Here is a 15,791-nt window from a genome sequence, read left to right as displayed (position 1 = left end):
TAAAACAAAGCACCCACCTCAACAGGCGCCTAGAGTGGGGGCTGCAGGGGATTTTTAACCAGAGCTTTCCCCTAAAGCCAATTCAATCCTTAACAGATGCAGCACTTATCACACAGAACAACAGCACTTCCCATTTCCAGCAGGTCAGCAGAATGTGCAATGGGAAGTGCTGCCCTCTAGCCCCCACCCCTGACTCAGCTTGTTGAAGCGAGTGCTTTGTTTTAAATAAATTTGTGCTTTTCTATGATGGCTGGTCTGCTTCTGGTTGTTTCCTGCCATGTTCAGGCACTGACCAGGAAGTTATATGGGTGCCTGCTGATATGCATCTTAACTATTGCGGACACTGGTGGCTTCTCTCCAACTGTGCCCACGGACTGCCCCAGCACTAACGAGATAGTACTGTGGCACCTAGAACCAATATTCAGTGACACTGACCATTTAAGTACCACTGAATATCAGTGGCCAAGACACTGAGTGTGATTTAACCAGGCAGGAGCCTCACCTGTCCAGTTAAATCATTTTGAATATCAGGCCCATATAATTTGCAGAGTTTCCAGTGGTTGAAGTGTGCTACCTTATCACGTCTTTCTGTGTACAGATATTCTGACACCAGAATGCCACACCAAGCAATGAGCTGTGTAACTATTTCCAGATCAGTTCATGAGACATATTTCTTATGCATATTCATTGTGAATATCCTGAAAACCCAGCTGGCTGAGTATGTCCTGAGGACTAGGTTGAGAAACCCTTGTTATAAACAAGTGATTTGTAAAACTGAAAAAAGAGAAGTGAATTTAAGAAGCACCTACAAAATGTATGGTTAGTCAAAAGATTTACTAAATTGTGATCTGAAAGCAATTACTGAAAATGAAACTGCTCTTACCTTTTCCAAGAAGCACCTTCTGCAAATTACTTTATGAACTTTGATGTTAGTCTGTTCACAAATTCCTCCTTTTTTGCTAAAGAGCTAACTTTAATTAGGTTACCTCACACCCCTCCTTAAGACACAGACAATGAATTTTCTCACAAGACTTAGAGTATACACTTACCAACACATGGAAACCACAGACCACTCTGCAGACTTCACTTTCCTAGGAACCAAATGGTGGAACTCCTTACCACTCAAAATAAGAAATATACAAGAATATACTAGATTCTGCAAAATCCTCAAATCGTTCCTATTCAAACAAACCCTCACAAAAAAAACAACCATAGCTCAAACAATTAATTATTACCTGAATTGGTTATTACTCTATTTACCATTAGCTTTCTCTTTACTTCATGTACAATTTCTCATTCATAATAGATTTTCTAAATGTTAAACTTCCATAGTTATCCCCGTATGTTTATGATACTGTGTTGTAAAATTGAATTCTTACAACAAATTACTTTCTTATGCATTATTCTTTGTTATGTATCCTATACTGTTTATTGTAAGCCAAATTGAACTCAAACTTGTTTGGGATAATGTGGGATATAAATGTCACAAATAAATAAATAAATTTACATTCGTGCCCTTCCAAAAAACAAAGCCAAAGTCACTCAGAAAATACTGCTTATTCTTTGAGCCAGACATTTTTCAAATGGCTCTGTTAACCTGTTCACCAAAGTGAAGTTATGATCAAAAGCAGAAAAGGATGTTCTGTTTTAAATTTTGGCTTCTGAAATACAAATGTAAAAAACAAAACAAAAAAATTAAATAAAAAACTAGCAACTATCCAAAAAGATGATATTTATGAAGGCATTCATTTTAGAAGCGCTATTTGTGTTTGGGACATAGATGTCCCAGCACATCCACATCTAAACCATATAAGCGCTATTCCACAACACCTCAGAGTAAAATGTCTACGCAGCAAAAATGTTGAAAACGGCAGGAGGCGTGTTAGAGGCGTTTCAAGGTTGTGTCATAAGTAGTTTGCCGTTCCTGACATGTATCAATCAGCAATTCTGACTAGCACATCAACAAGCAGGAACTTTGGGACTTATACCACCTATAAAGCACAAATAAGTGCCCCCACAGCTTGGTTTTGAGGCTCATTTTCAAAGCACTTAGGCATACAAAGTTCCATAGGTTACCACTTTGTAAATCTAAATGCTTTGAAATTACGCATCCATGTGACTTGCATTAGAGCTGACAGGAGGAGAAATGATATGACAGTCTGTGAGCCTGCTTGCGGTCTCTGTCTACCCAGATCTGTCCATCTTTAACCCCTATCGGTCCCACCAGTCCACAATGCCTGATTCAGGTACATTTGTTCACCCACCCGTTCCATCTGCCACTCTATTATTGCCAGCATCTGTTCCTCTAATTCTAGTTTACAGTCTCTCCAGAGCCCATCTCTTGATCCTTCGCCCTGTTGCCCCTCGCAAGCCTCTCCCCTGCAACCCATCCCTGCCTACCTGTGAGTCCCCTCTACATCCTTCCCTGACCATAATCCAAACCAGTTCCTCTCTGTCTGTGTCTGCCCTGCCTGCCTCTCAGTCTATGTGCCTGCATGTGTGTGCAAGCGAGGTGGTATCTGTGAGTGTCTGTGCTGCTGCACAGTGTGGGAATCTGGGTGTTGGTGGTGAGGCATACTCGGGGGGGGGGGGGGGGGGAGTTGTTGACCATGAGCCACCAGAATGCATGGGCTGTGGAGGCCATGCTGCATGTGGAACACCAGGAGATGAGGAGGGCGAACAGGCCGCATCCTTATCACAAAATATATAGTCCCAGGACAAAGTTCCTTTATCTCATTAAGGAACAGTGCATAGGGTGTTTCTATTTAATAAGGCAGCCATTCTGCATCTCTGCCAACATTTGGAGCCCCTCCTCTGTACCATCACTCACAGGGAACAATCCGTGCCCGTGCACCTCAAAGTCACCTTTGCACTTGTCTTTCTGGCCACTGGCAATTTCCAGATTGTCCCGGCAATCAGTGCAGTTCTCAGTCAGTCAACCATCTCCCAATACATTACCCATTTCCTCATGGCCCTTCTCACACACACACACACCGCTGACTATATTGCTTTCCCCAGACCCAACTGAAGAAACAGCACACAGTAACCCAGTTCTATGAGATTATCTGCTTTCCTTCTGTACTTGGTGTCAATGACTGCATCCACGTTGCCCTCACACCCCCAAAAGGGAGATAGCTCACCTACCACAACAGAAAGACCTTCCACGCCCTCATTATACAAGTAGTTTGCAACACACATTGGGAGATCACTGACACCTTTCCTGTATTCTGTCCCAACATACATCCTGGCATACTCAGGGATACATGAAAACAGATCACTAGTGGCTGGCTCATAGAAGAACCAAAACTTGAAAATGTCCCAAAATTCAAACAAACTTTTTGCAGGGGCAATAGTCAATGATGAAAATAAACAAAACCCAGCGTAATATCACCAAAAAATATATATATAAGCAAGGGCAAACTGTGTAACAAGAGACTTCGGCAGTAACTTCATGTCAGGAGTACTGCCCGACAACTCACTAACTTCGTCATTGGCCTCGAAATGTTACACAGGAAACACTATATTTTTTTTAGGATTTTAGTCTTCAACAAATCTTTAATATCAAAAAATCTTCCCAAAGTTATCAAATACTAAATTACTTATTTTCAAGAAACTTGATATCTTGCTTTATTGTCTCAGACCCATGCCAACATGACATCTTTCGCAATGCTGCATCAGGGCTTGGTCCTAACAAGAATAAAAGAGACAATAAATACAGCACCCTCAACCAAAAACTTAGAGTTATACAATAAAACCAATTGCCTATATTGAGACCGTCAACATCTCTTGGCATCCAGCAGGAAAAAAGAGGTGACAGTGCCCTTGTATAAGTCTCTGGTGAGGCCCCATTTGGAGTACTGCGTGCAGTTCTGGAGACCGCACCTATGGAAAGATATAAACAGGATGGAATCGGTCTAGAGGGCAGCCACCAAATTGGTAAAGGTCTCTGTCATAAAACATATGAGGACAGACACATGGACCTCAAAATGTATACGCTGGAAGAGAGGCAGAAGAGAGGGGATATGATAGAGATGTTTAAATACCTCAGTGGTGTTAATACACGGTTAGCCTTTTTCAAATGAAGGAAAACTCTGGAATGAGAGGGCATAGCATGAAGTTAAGAGAAAATAGGCTTAGGAAGGATCTACTACTACTACTACTACTACTTAACATTTCTAGAGTGCTACTAAGGTTACGCAGCGCTGTACAGTTTAACAAAAAGGAGCTTACAATCTAACGGGCACAATGTCAAGTTGGGGCAGTCTAGATTTCCTGAATAGAGGTATGGTGGTTTGGTGCCGAAGGCGACATTGAAGAGGTGGGCTTTGAGTAAGGATTTGAAGATGGGCAGGGCGGGGGCCTGGCGTATGGGCTCAGGGAGTTTATTCCAGGCATGGGGTGAGGCGAGGCAGAAAGGGCAGAGCCTGGAGTTGGCAGTGGTGGAGAAGGGTACTGAAAGGAGGGATTTGTCTTGAGAGCGGAGGTTATGGGTAGGAATGTAAGGGGAGATGAGGGTAGAGAGGTAAGGAGGGGCTGCAGATCGAGTGCATTTGTAGGTTAATAGGAGAAGCTTGAACTGTATGCGGTACGGTACCTGATCGGAAGCCAGTGAAGTGACTTAAGTAGAGGGGTGATATGAGTGTATCGGTCCAGGCAGAAGATAAGACATGCAGCAGAGTTCTGAATGGACTGAAGGGGGGATAGATGGCAAAGTGGGAGGCCAGTGAGGAGTAGGTTGCAGTAGTCAAGGCGAGAGATAATGAGAGAGTGGATGAGAGTTCGGGTGGTGTGCTCAGAGAGGAAAGGGCGAATTTTGCTAATGTTATAGAGGAAAAAGCGACAGGACATGGCTATCTGCTGGATATGCGCAGAGAAGGAGAGGGAGGAGTCAAAGATGACTCCGAGGTTGCGGGCAGATGAGACGGGGATGATGAGGGTGTTATCAACTGTGATAGAAAGTGGAAGGAGAGGAGAAGTGGGTTTGGGTGGGAAGACAATAAGCTCGGTCTTGGCCATGTTCAGTTTCAAGTGGCGGTTGGACATCCAGGCAACAATGTCGGATAAGCAGGCCGATACTTTGGCCTGGGTTTCCGCAGTGATGTTTGGTGTGGAGTGATAAAGCTGGGTGTCATCAGCGTAAAGATGATATTGGAAACCATGAGATGAGATCAGGGAGCCCAGGGAAGAGGTATAGATTGAAAAAAGAAGGGGTCCAAGGACAGATCCCTGAGAGAGCGGGATGGGGTGGAGGAAGACTGTCACTGAAATACTTTGATGTTTCACTTATATATGCTGTTACTTATCAAAATTTGCTTATTTCTGATCTGACGAAGAAGGGCTACCTTCGAAAGCTAATTAAAAAATGTATTAAGTTAGTCCAATAAAAAAGGTATCATCTTATTTTCTTTTCTATGTTTTATTTTATTCTATTTCTATTGACTGCTTTTAGAGGTGGACTAACACGGCTACCACATCTCTCTACCTTGTTAACTATTAAATTACTTGGGAAAATTCCTTTGAACACCGTCTTAATGCTGCCTCCACTCTGCCTATATTCTTTCAGAAACATTTAGAAAAAGCTAAAATATTTAATTTTGCTTTTTCCATTTCTGAACCTTTTTTCACATGCAAAACTTTGTAAATTCATATCTTGGACACATTGCCCTTAAATCTCACTCTTTCGGGCATTCCATCCTTGGAATCTCTGGTTTGTACTGGTTTGTACCAGAGGCAATGGAGAGTGAAAATGACTTGCCCAGCTTCCCTGGTTTTCAGCCCACTGCAGCAGAGCTGCCAAGTTACCCAGCCCCAGGAGGGAGACTTTTTTTGGCCAGTCCTGTTTTTGAACTTATATCCCAAGTCAGTGTTCTTTTTGTATTCTCTGATACCATCAATTGAAATCAGCACATTGGGTCCTGTGATGTACCAGGATAAGGTTGCAGAAACCCAGGACTGGCTCAGAATTTCTCTCCTGGAACCAGGTAACTTGGCAGCTCTCCAGCTCTAACCATTAAGCCTCTCCATTCAAAGCATGGGCTTGCATAGTCCCCATGCTCATTCACAAACTATTACTGCTATCATACCCACAGCTAGGCTCTGCACTTTTCCCTGCTATTTCTGCAAAGGTGAAATGATGGTGAGGGATGGGGTCCCTGGTAGGGGGGCCCGCAAATATATATTTGTCTAGGGCCCATAGTGTTAATCCAGCCCTGCAAGTGGGGATGGAGTATTCTTTTACTACCTTGTCAATAGTTACCGGTTTTTAATAATTAGGACCGTTTTAATTGTACATGGGGTGAGGGTTCTGTTAGTAAAGCATTGTAAATAGTTACTGGTTTAATGATGGGGACAATGTAACTGGTTTTGAATTGTATGGGGGGTGGGATTCCTGTGCTCTCAGGGTGTAGCTGACATGTTTTTGTAGTGAACAGAAGGGAATATTCAATGTCTGGGCCAAACAGTGGAATTTATTTTGTCAACAGAAATATGGAACATTCTTTCATAACAAAATAAATGAGATTATGTCAATCCAGACATAATGACTCCATAACTTTTCACTTTATGCTGTATTTACATATTACAGTAGTGTAACAAACATACAGATATTCATTGGGGGACTCTGCACTATGCAGTCAGTAGATTGGCTGCAGGCTTGGGGGTCCTATGGGAAGTGGCACCCAGGTTTACAAGCAGCATTAGGGCTGTGTGGGGGGCTGTGATGGGGTGGAGGCAAAGATACATGCTTCAAGCTGCTTCATGGGCTCTGTCAGGGCACATATCTCCATCCTCATCCCCTCCATCATGAAGCCCGTGATGTAGTGGATGTACATGAAGGCCAGCAGGTCTTTTCTGAGGAACTGGAATTGCTGCTAGACTTCATGTAGCCAAACTGGCTAAGGAGCCTCAGGGTCACCTTGTTCCATAGGATGGGGAATGTCCTGCTCTAGTGGGGTCAGCAGCTGCAAGGGCAAACCTGGGACAGAATGTCTTATGTCTAGCCCCTGCTGCTGATGTCATCCCAGCTTCATAGCCTGCCCTTGTGGTGGTAGGATGGGCTCCTCCTATACCACAGGCTCCAGGGGTGGTGGGGAGACCAAGGTGGATGTTGCGTCCCTCATGACCTCCTTCTGGGTCTTGGCAGCATGATGGGGCCACTGCTACTCCCCAGCTCTCCCACTCCTCTTCTTCTTCCACCTTCTCCTCTGACATGGATGAGCCATCTTCCTCCTCTTCCTCTTTCATCTTGGCCATGGGAGGAAGCAACTCAGATTATTCTTTTGGAAAGGGTGCATGGCACATTTCATAGACATGTTTGGAGGATACAGCACTGGTTCTACAAACTTTGCTTTCTACCTTCCTGTGCAGTAACTTCAAATTAGTCCCAATTAACACCAATTATCCCTAATAATTGGTTGTTAGTGCCAATTAGCATCTAATTTGTCAATTAAGTGCTAATTGCTAATAAAATTGTGTCTGCAAAAATTACAGAATGGGGGGGGGGGTCTTTCTCCAATGAGCATTGTAAGCTCTTTGAGCAGGGACTGTCTTTCTTCTATGTTTGTGCAGCTCTGCGTACGCCTTGTAGCACTATAGAAATGCTAAATAGTAGTAGTAGTAGTAGCATTCTCTTTGTATAAAAGTATAAAAGTTGAAGTCATCATTTGAGCTTCCAAGGAAACCTTAGGTTGTTATCTTCCAATACCAATTGATTTGTTCTTTGTGCAGTCCACTGTATATGCAATATTCTTCTCCAGCACCATCATTTAAAGGCACTGGTTTTTGTCCTGTCTTCTTCACCGTCAAAAAAAAATTAAAAATACTTTGTAGATCTAACAATGGCTTACTCAATGTAGAGGTTCCTCTAACACGGCTGCCACCATCAATTAAAAAACGCCCGTACATGCGCATAAACCACAGTTATATATAGTAGAACAAACCTGATACCTGCCCTAAAATTAAAGGGCTAAATTTATAATATTTATGTAGATCGCCAATTTTGCCCACTGTTGTAGGCTTCTTCAGCGAACAATCTTCTTCACTGTACAGCTTTCACATCCATATTACATTTTTGAAAATACATGGCTTGGGCAAGCCAAATATTTGTATGCAGAAATACATCTCTGCACTTGAAGATCTTGTCTGGGTCCTTCTTAGCTATTCTGCTAAGAGGGATATGTTATGGGATTTCTTGACTGCTTGTTGTTTTATTATTGATAATTGATCCAAGCAGGTTGAAGTTGTCTACTTTTCTGTTACTTCTCCATTAAGAATGAAATTATTGATTGTACCAGTTTTTGGAACTTGTTCACATTAAGGTGCAGGCCCATTAAGAGACTATGTTCCTTGGTCTTAATAATACAACAAAATAGAACCAAGACTATTTGCTGCTAGTAAGACCCATCTATCAATACTAGAAGCCCAAACAATGAGCTCAAAATTATGTCTCTGTTTTCAAAATGTGTTTTCTCAAGGGTTTTTTTTTTTAAGTTTCATACTTTTTAAAAAAACATTTTTTATTTTAATTGTATTTTTTTAATTTCTTGAGAGTACCCTCAGCAATAACCACTGTTTTTTAGGCAATACTGTTTTATTGCTGAGTGGCATAGCACCTCTTTCATTGGGCTACTCTCATATTTTTTCAAAAGTGCTATATTTGATGTGCTTAGTGCTACTACACAATTAACTAGAATAAAAAACGCAAAACATCTGAAAAACATCATTGACGACTGACTTCATGCTCATTTAACCATAAATGAGACCGACTGGCCAGCTTTCCCTGGGAACGCCCGACACTGCGGGTTTCAAGAAATCTTTCATCAGGGACTTGGGTTAAAGCCAAACAGAAAACTCAGTGTGGAGCTGCCTTCTCCTCACATTGATTCTCTTAACCTTGGTCTTAATAATCAGATGTTTCAGATCATCTTCACTTTCAGCATAGCGAAGGTTGTTGATGAGTCTTCCACAAGTTTTCACACTTTGGGTTTCTTTATATAGTCCTGCTTCTCTGATGATTTGTTCTACATATAGATTGAACAGATAAGTGGAAAGTATGCAGCCTTGTTGTATAAACATCTTTGTCAATTTTAATCCATTCTTTTTCTCCTTGTTCCATTCAAACTGTTGCTTCTTGATCAATGTAAATGTTTTGCATGAGAACTACCAGATATTCTGACACATCCATGCTTGTTAATGTGACCCATAGTTTTTCATGATTTACGCAGAGGCCTTGCAGTCGTCAGTGAAACACATATAGATATCCTTTTAGTATTCTTTCATCTTTTCAAGGATCCATTTCACATCTGTGATGATGTCTCTTGTTCTTCACCCTTTACTGAACCCTACTTAAACTTCTGGCAGTTGAAGATATGATCAGTCTCCTCTGAATGAACTTGGGAATTTTGCTAACATGTAGAATCAAAGCAACTGTGTGATTATTTCCACAGTCAAGTGATATCTTCTTTCTTCTGTATTGGTATGAACACAGGTCTTTTCCAGTCAGTCAGCCATGATGTTGTGTTCCAAAATTTCTGGCAGAGCCTTGGAAGTATTGTAAAACTGCATATGATTGCTGTAATACTTCAATGGGAATGTCATCAATGCCCAGTGCCTTGTTCTTTGATAAAGCTTTCAATGGTGATTTGACTTATTCTTCATCACCATTGGTTCTGATCATAAAGTACAGACTGAAATGGCTGCTAATCCACTTTATCTTTACAGTACAATGAATCAGTGTATTCTTTCCACCTTTTCTCGATTTTCTCAGCATCATTCGACATGGATCCTTGAGCATCTTTTAGCAATCCAATTCTAGGCTGGAATTTTCTCTTTAACTCTTGTGGATTTAGGAAAGCTTATCTTGTTCTTCATTTTATATTTTCTGATTCTATTTCCTGGTATGCATTGCTTTTGTATTTCCCTTTATCTCATGTTGCATTGAAAATTCCAGCTAAGTTCTTCGACTGTTTCTATTTCTCCTCTATCTTAAGCTTCTCTATGCTTCTGAGCAATTTTGAGAGTTTCTTCAGCCATCCATTTTGGCCTTTTTGTGTTTTACCTTTTCTGTAGACTTTTCACTTTCTTCTGGAGCAAATTTCTTGATATCTTCCCATAGCTCTTCTGGTACTCTGTCATTAGTTTCCAATGTGGTTAATCAATTTCACTGGTGATCTTTGCTATGTTCATGATAGTCTTGTTCTTTAACAGCTTTAGCTTGAGTTGGTATACTATTAGCTGGTGATCTGTACCACAGCTGGCTCCTTTTTTTATGTTATTGAACTTTTCCATCACTGACTTCCGTAGATGTAGTGAATCTGATTGGGCAAAGTCCATGCATACAGTCACCGCTTGTGTTGCAGGAAGAAGATGTTTGAAATGAGCATTCTCCAGCTTCATTACTGTTGCTAAGCCCATATTTTCCAACCACTTGGTCTTCTTCTTTGTTCCCAATGTTTGTGTTCCAGTTGCCCATAACTACCAGTATATTTTGTTTGCATGTTCTGTTGAATTCAGTTTGTACTTGTTCTGTTTTCTCCTCTTCTGCATCTGTTGTTGGTATATATATATCTGAATAATAGTCATATCGATGGGCGTTCCTCATAGACAAATAGAAATTAAGGGGTCAATATTCAGCCTGCAGTGGAAAACTTCTGATAAGCCACTTCTGGCACGGGTTGAACTAACCCTGGATATTTAATTCTGGGGTATGCACCGCACCTGCATTGAATATCTGGGTATGTCTGCTGACCTGGAAGTTAGCTAGGCACTGACTGATATTCGGACCGATGCATGGTTAACTCACCCCATAAAGTTAGTGTAAATATAGGAAAAAATGCTTACCCTGAGAATGCTCCAGGGCATTGTAGCCTTATTGGGCAGCAGGGACGTAGCCAAATCTCAATGTTTGGGGTCCGGAGCCCAAAGTAGGTGGTACAGTTTGGCCTACCTCCCCACTGCAACTCCTGCCCCACTGCAACCCCACATACCTTGGCTGGCAGGGGTCAGCTTAAGCCTTCCTCCAGCACTGTTCTTTGCGCATTGCCTGCCCTGCTTCCCCTCATGTTGTGTGCATGCTCGGTTTTAGTGAAACTGAGCATGTGCATATTGAGATCTATAAGCCTGTCCCCATACACTTTATGACAGAGACCATTGACCAGTTTTGTGGCCATCCTCTGCACTGACTCCATCCTGTTTATATCTTTTTGAAGGTGTGGTCTCCAGAACTGCACACAGTATTCTAAATGGGGCCTCACCAGGGACTTATAGAAGGGCACTATTACCTCTTTTTTCCTGCTAGCCATTCCTCTCATCATGCACCCGAGCATCCTTCTGGCTTTAACCAACATGTTTTCTACCTGTTTGGCTATCTTAAGATCATTAGATATGATCCCCCCCCCCCCCCCCCAAGCCCTGCTCTTCTTTCATACACAGAAGTACTTCACCCCCTATACTATATTGCTCCCTTTGATTTTTGCAGCTCAAGTGCCTTACCCTACATATTTTCACATTAAATCTTGGTTGTCAATTTTTGGACCATTCTTCAAGCTTTGTTAGATTCCCCCTCATGCTATCCATGCCCTCTGGGATGTCTTCCCTATTGCAGAGTGTAGTATTATCCACAAAGAGACAAACCTTGCCAGACAGTCCTTCCACAATATCACTCACAAATATGTTAAAAAGAGCCATCCCGAGGACCAATCCCTGTGGCATTCCACTGATAACATCCCTTTTTCTCAGAGCAAACTCCATTTACCACTACCTTCAGTCTCTTTCCACATGCTTTTCTTTTGCTACATGGATCTTGCTGCACCATTGAGTCCCTCTCCTCTGCTTGGTTTGTATAATTAAAGTAAGCCTTTACACAGGGGTGGACTGAGAGTGATCTGGGCCCTCGGACAATGAGGAACATTGCCCCCCCCCCCCCCAGTTCTGCTGCCCCTCCCAGTCCTGCTGCCTCCTATTAGGCTGGGCATCTATAAAGTAGACATAAAATAGATGCTATTTTGGAAATTATTCATAGGTTTCCTGTAGTAGTTATTTTCCATATATAAAATATGCTCTACAAGCAGAATATACCTTATAAAATTACCTCATTGTTTGCAATCATGGTCATCTCATCTCAAAATATATATAGCACAATTGGAAAAGGTACAGAGAAAGGTGGCAAAAGGGAATAAAGGGGAACAAATGGCTCCATCATGAAGGAAGGCTAAACAGATTAGGGGCCCTGTTTACAAAGGTGCGCTAGCATTTTTAGCGAGTGCTAAAAGTTAGTGCACGCTAACCGTGTAGATGCCCATAGGCATATTATGGGCATCTACACAGTTAGCACGAGCTAAAAACGCTAATAAGCCTCTAGCACGGATTAGTAAACAGGGCCCTAGCTCTCTTCAGTTTGGAGAAAAGACAACTAAAAGGACATATGATAGCTATAAAATCATGAATATGCGGGAACAGATAAATAAGGAATGGCTATGCCTTCAAACTGTACCAGGATGTAGGGTCACCCTATGAAGCTAACAGATAGCAGATTTAAAACTAATTGGAAAAGGTATTTTTTTTCCACTCAAGCAGTAAGCGAATTGTGGAATTTCTTTGGTCCTAGTGAAGGATTCTAACACAACTGGGTTGAAAACCTTGTGGTGTGAACAAATTCCTCCTAAAGGAAAAGTCCATAAACAATTATTAGCCAAGCAGACCTTAGAAAGATATTGCTCGTCTCTGGGAGTGAGTTGTGAGAAATGGATCTGGGATCTAACAGATACTGAATTGGATTGATCATTGTCAGAGAGAGGATACTTGGCTTGATGGACTTTTGGTCTGATCCAGCATGAGCATAGCATATCATATGTTCTTATGAAGGTTGATGATACTAGAAAGGGATGGGGTTAATTTATCCCATCACTGCCTCTTCAGCTGCTGTTGTTCCGGCAATGCTTTATGGCTCTTTCAGATGACGGGTTATTGTGCACCTAAAAACAAAAGAAGCCTTACTCAAATGGGTATTGGTAAAGGAAGTGATGTCATACACCATGGTGGCTGTATCTTGCTAGATCTCCAGGAGCTTGAAAGAACCAGGCTTACCACACGAGTCGGTGGTAATCTGGGCTGGGAGATGCACTAGAGAATTGGCAATTGTGCTGCAAGGTGAGTGGTACCAGTCACAGATGTCATCCAAGTACAGGACTGTTGATCTGAAAGAATTAGCATCCTTGAGTGCTGATGTGGCTGCACAAAACTTAGTAAAGATGGCAGGGGTGAAAGAGCCAACTGGGCAGCAGTGAGATGCAGTAGACTGTGCATCTGATATTACTCCAACCAGAAGCAAGAATATCCAGGAATGAGCAGAGGGCATGGCTCAGTGAGGGATATCGCTACATTTCAGGGAGACAGCTGCTTTGATTTCTGAGCTCCAGGCTGATGTAACCCAGGTGGATAGGCAAGTAGAAGAGGCCAAGGGCAAGCTGGAGGAGCAGCAGAAAGTAATTGATGCTGTCCAGATTCAGATTGCAGCCCCAGAGCAATGTAATCAAGAACTACAAGATAAAATATAAGATCTGGAAAATAGATCCTGCCGCTGCAATTTATTCTGGAGAAGGTTTCCCAGAACCAATGATTGCAGACTGTGTGGATATAGCCAACAGAATAAGCTAAAGATGCCTAAAAATAAGAAAAATTCAAAACCTCAAGCTAAAGCCCACAGAAGACCTTAAATTCATATCCTTCGATAACAAATTGAAAGTGATAGCAGAATCACAAAAGTTGCAGAGATATGAAGAAAAGAGAAATGAGAGAAACCCAAATAAATTATTTAGGTAGAATCCAAGGCAATTCTGCAGGGCATCAGGGAAGAATATTAGTACAGTTAAAACACCACCAACTAAAGCTAAAACAGGGAAGTTTTGAAGAGACTTATATAGCTATCTAGCTAGATAAAATAATGGGAAAACATCAAAACTATAGAATATCCCGAAGTAGCAACTAAAGAACTGATTACAAGAGCCCCAAACTGGAAGAGCATGGATCCTATGGAGTAGGGAACTGGGCTTGATATACTGCCTTTCTGTGGTATTTGTAACTACATTCAAAGTGGTTTACATAGTAGATTCAGGTACTTATTCATACCTGGGGCAATGGAGAGTTAAATGACTTGCCCAGAATCACAAGGAGCTGTAGTGGGAATTGAACCCAGTTCCCCAGGAGCAGAGTCCACTGCACTAACCACTAGGCTACTCCTCCACTCCAATGTTTGACTCAAATGTTTATCATCCCTCCTCCAAGATTTTGACAAGCTGCAAAAATCTATTGTTCATTCAGACAGGATTAATATCACAATGGTTAATACAAAGGAAAAATGCTTCTCATTTCAAAAAGAGACTCAGTTAATATCCCCTTAAATTACCACCTGAGACAAGTCAGCATCATGCCCTGTCATGAGGCTGAAGCAGAGTGTCTACTACAGGAGCCTGATGCTTTATTTCAGGTTAAGGAAGGTACAGCAGCACAGAGACAGAGAGGAGGGGTGAAAGGAAGAACCCACAGGCCTGAAACCTAAAAGGAAGCCTGCCTAGGTAGCTCAGAACTGGAAAGCTTAACCAAGAACAGTCAAGCTTTGACAGAGGGATATAGAGTAAGGAAAAGGAACACAGTACTGTTGGTTTTTTGGACATGGTGAAAGAAGTAAAAAGGGAAACCATAACCTAGTTATTTTTGGTAATAAAAGCCAGGGGGTGGAGGCAAGGGTGTAACATGGGGGGGGGGGGGGGGGAGTGAGGGGGCATTGCAGAGTACATCTCATACATATTCTTTATAGTTATTCAACAACACACACCAGAGGAATACACTGAATATGAAGCCAGCATATCAAAACAGTGAAGGTATTTTTTTTAACTGAAATGAACCAGCACCATGGGAAACCTTTTAACATTATGCCCCCTCTCACATTCACACAAATTAGCAAAGGGAGAGTTCACTTTCCCTTTCTCTCTTCCTTAGACCTGACACCAGCACCCACCCATTTTCTCCTTCAAATCCCAGCTCTTTCTTCCATCCACAGGCTGATTTTGGGCGTCCTCAACTGCTTTCCATCGCGGGGATGACCAAAGTTCCCAGGGGTGTGTCGGAAGCATAGCAAAGGTGGGACTGTGGCATGCTTAACACATGGGCGTCCTCGGCCGATAATGAAAAAAAGAAGGCCATCCCTGACGAGCACTTGGTCGACTTTACTTGGTCCATATTTTTTTGCGACCAAGCCTCAAAAAGGTGCCCAAACTGACCAGATGACCACCGGAGGGAATTGGGGATGACCTCCCTTTACTCCCCCCCTCCCACCCTAAAAAAAAAACTTTAAAATATTTTTTGCCAGCCTCAAATGTCATACCCAGCTCCATGACAGCAGTATACAGGTCCCTGGAGCAGTTTTAGTGGGTACTGAAGTGCACTTCAGGCAGGCGGACCCAGGCCCATCCCCCCCCCCCCACCTGTTACACTTGTGGTGGTAAATGTGAGTCCTTCAAAACCCACCAGAAACCCACTGTACCCACATCTAGGTGCCCCCCTTCACCCATAAGGGCTATGGCAGTGGTGTACAGTTGTGGGTAGTGGGGTTTGGGGGGGGCTCAGCACACAAGGTAAGGGAGTTATGCAACTGGGAGCAATTTCTGAAGTCCACTGCAGTGCCCCCTAGGGTGCCAGGTTGGTGTCCTGGCATGTCAGGGGGACCAGTGCACTAAGAATGCTGACTCCTCCCATGACCAAAGGGCTTGCATTTGGTCGTTTCTGAGATGGGTGTCCTT

The sequence above is a fragment of the Microcaecilia unicolor genome, chromosome 2 (genome assembly GCF_901765095.1).
Source record: "Microcaecilia unicolor chromosome 2, aMicUni1.1, whole genome shotgun sequence".
Taxonomy (NCBI): Eukaryota; Metazoa; Chordata; class Amphibia; order Gymnophiona; family Siphonopidae; genus Microcaecilia; species Microcaecilia unicolor.
This window is presented reverse-complemented; position numbering follows the sequence as displayed.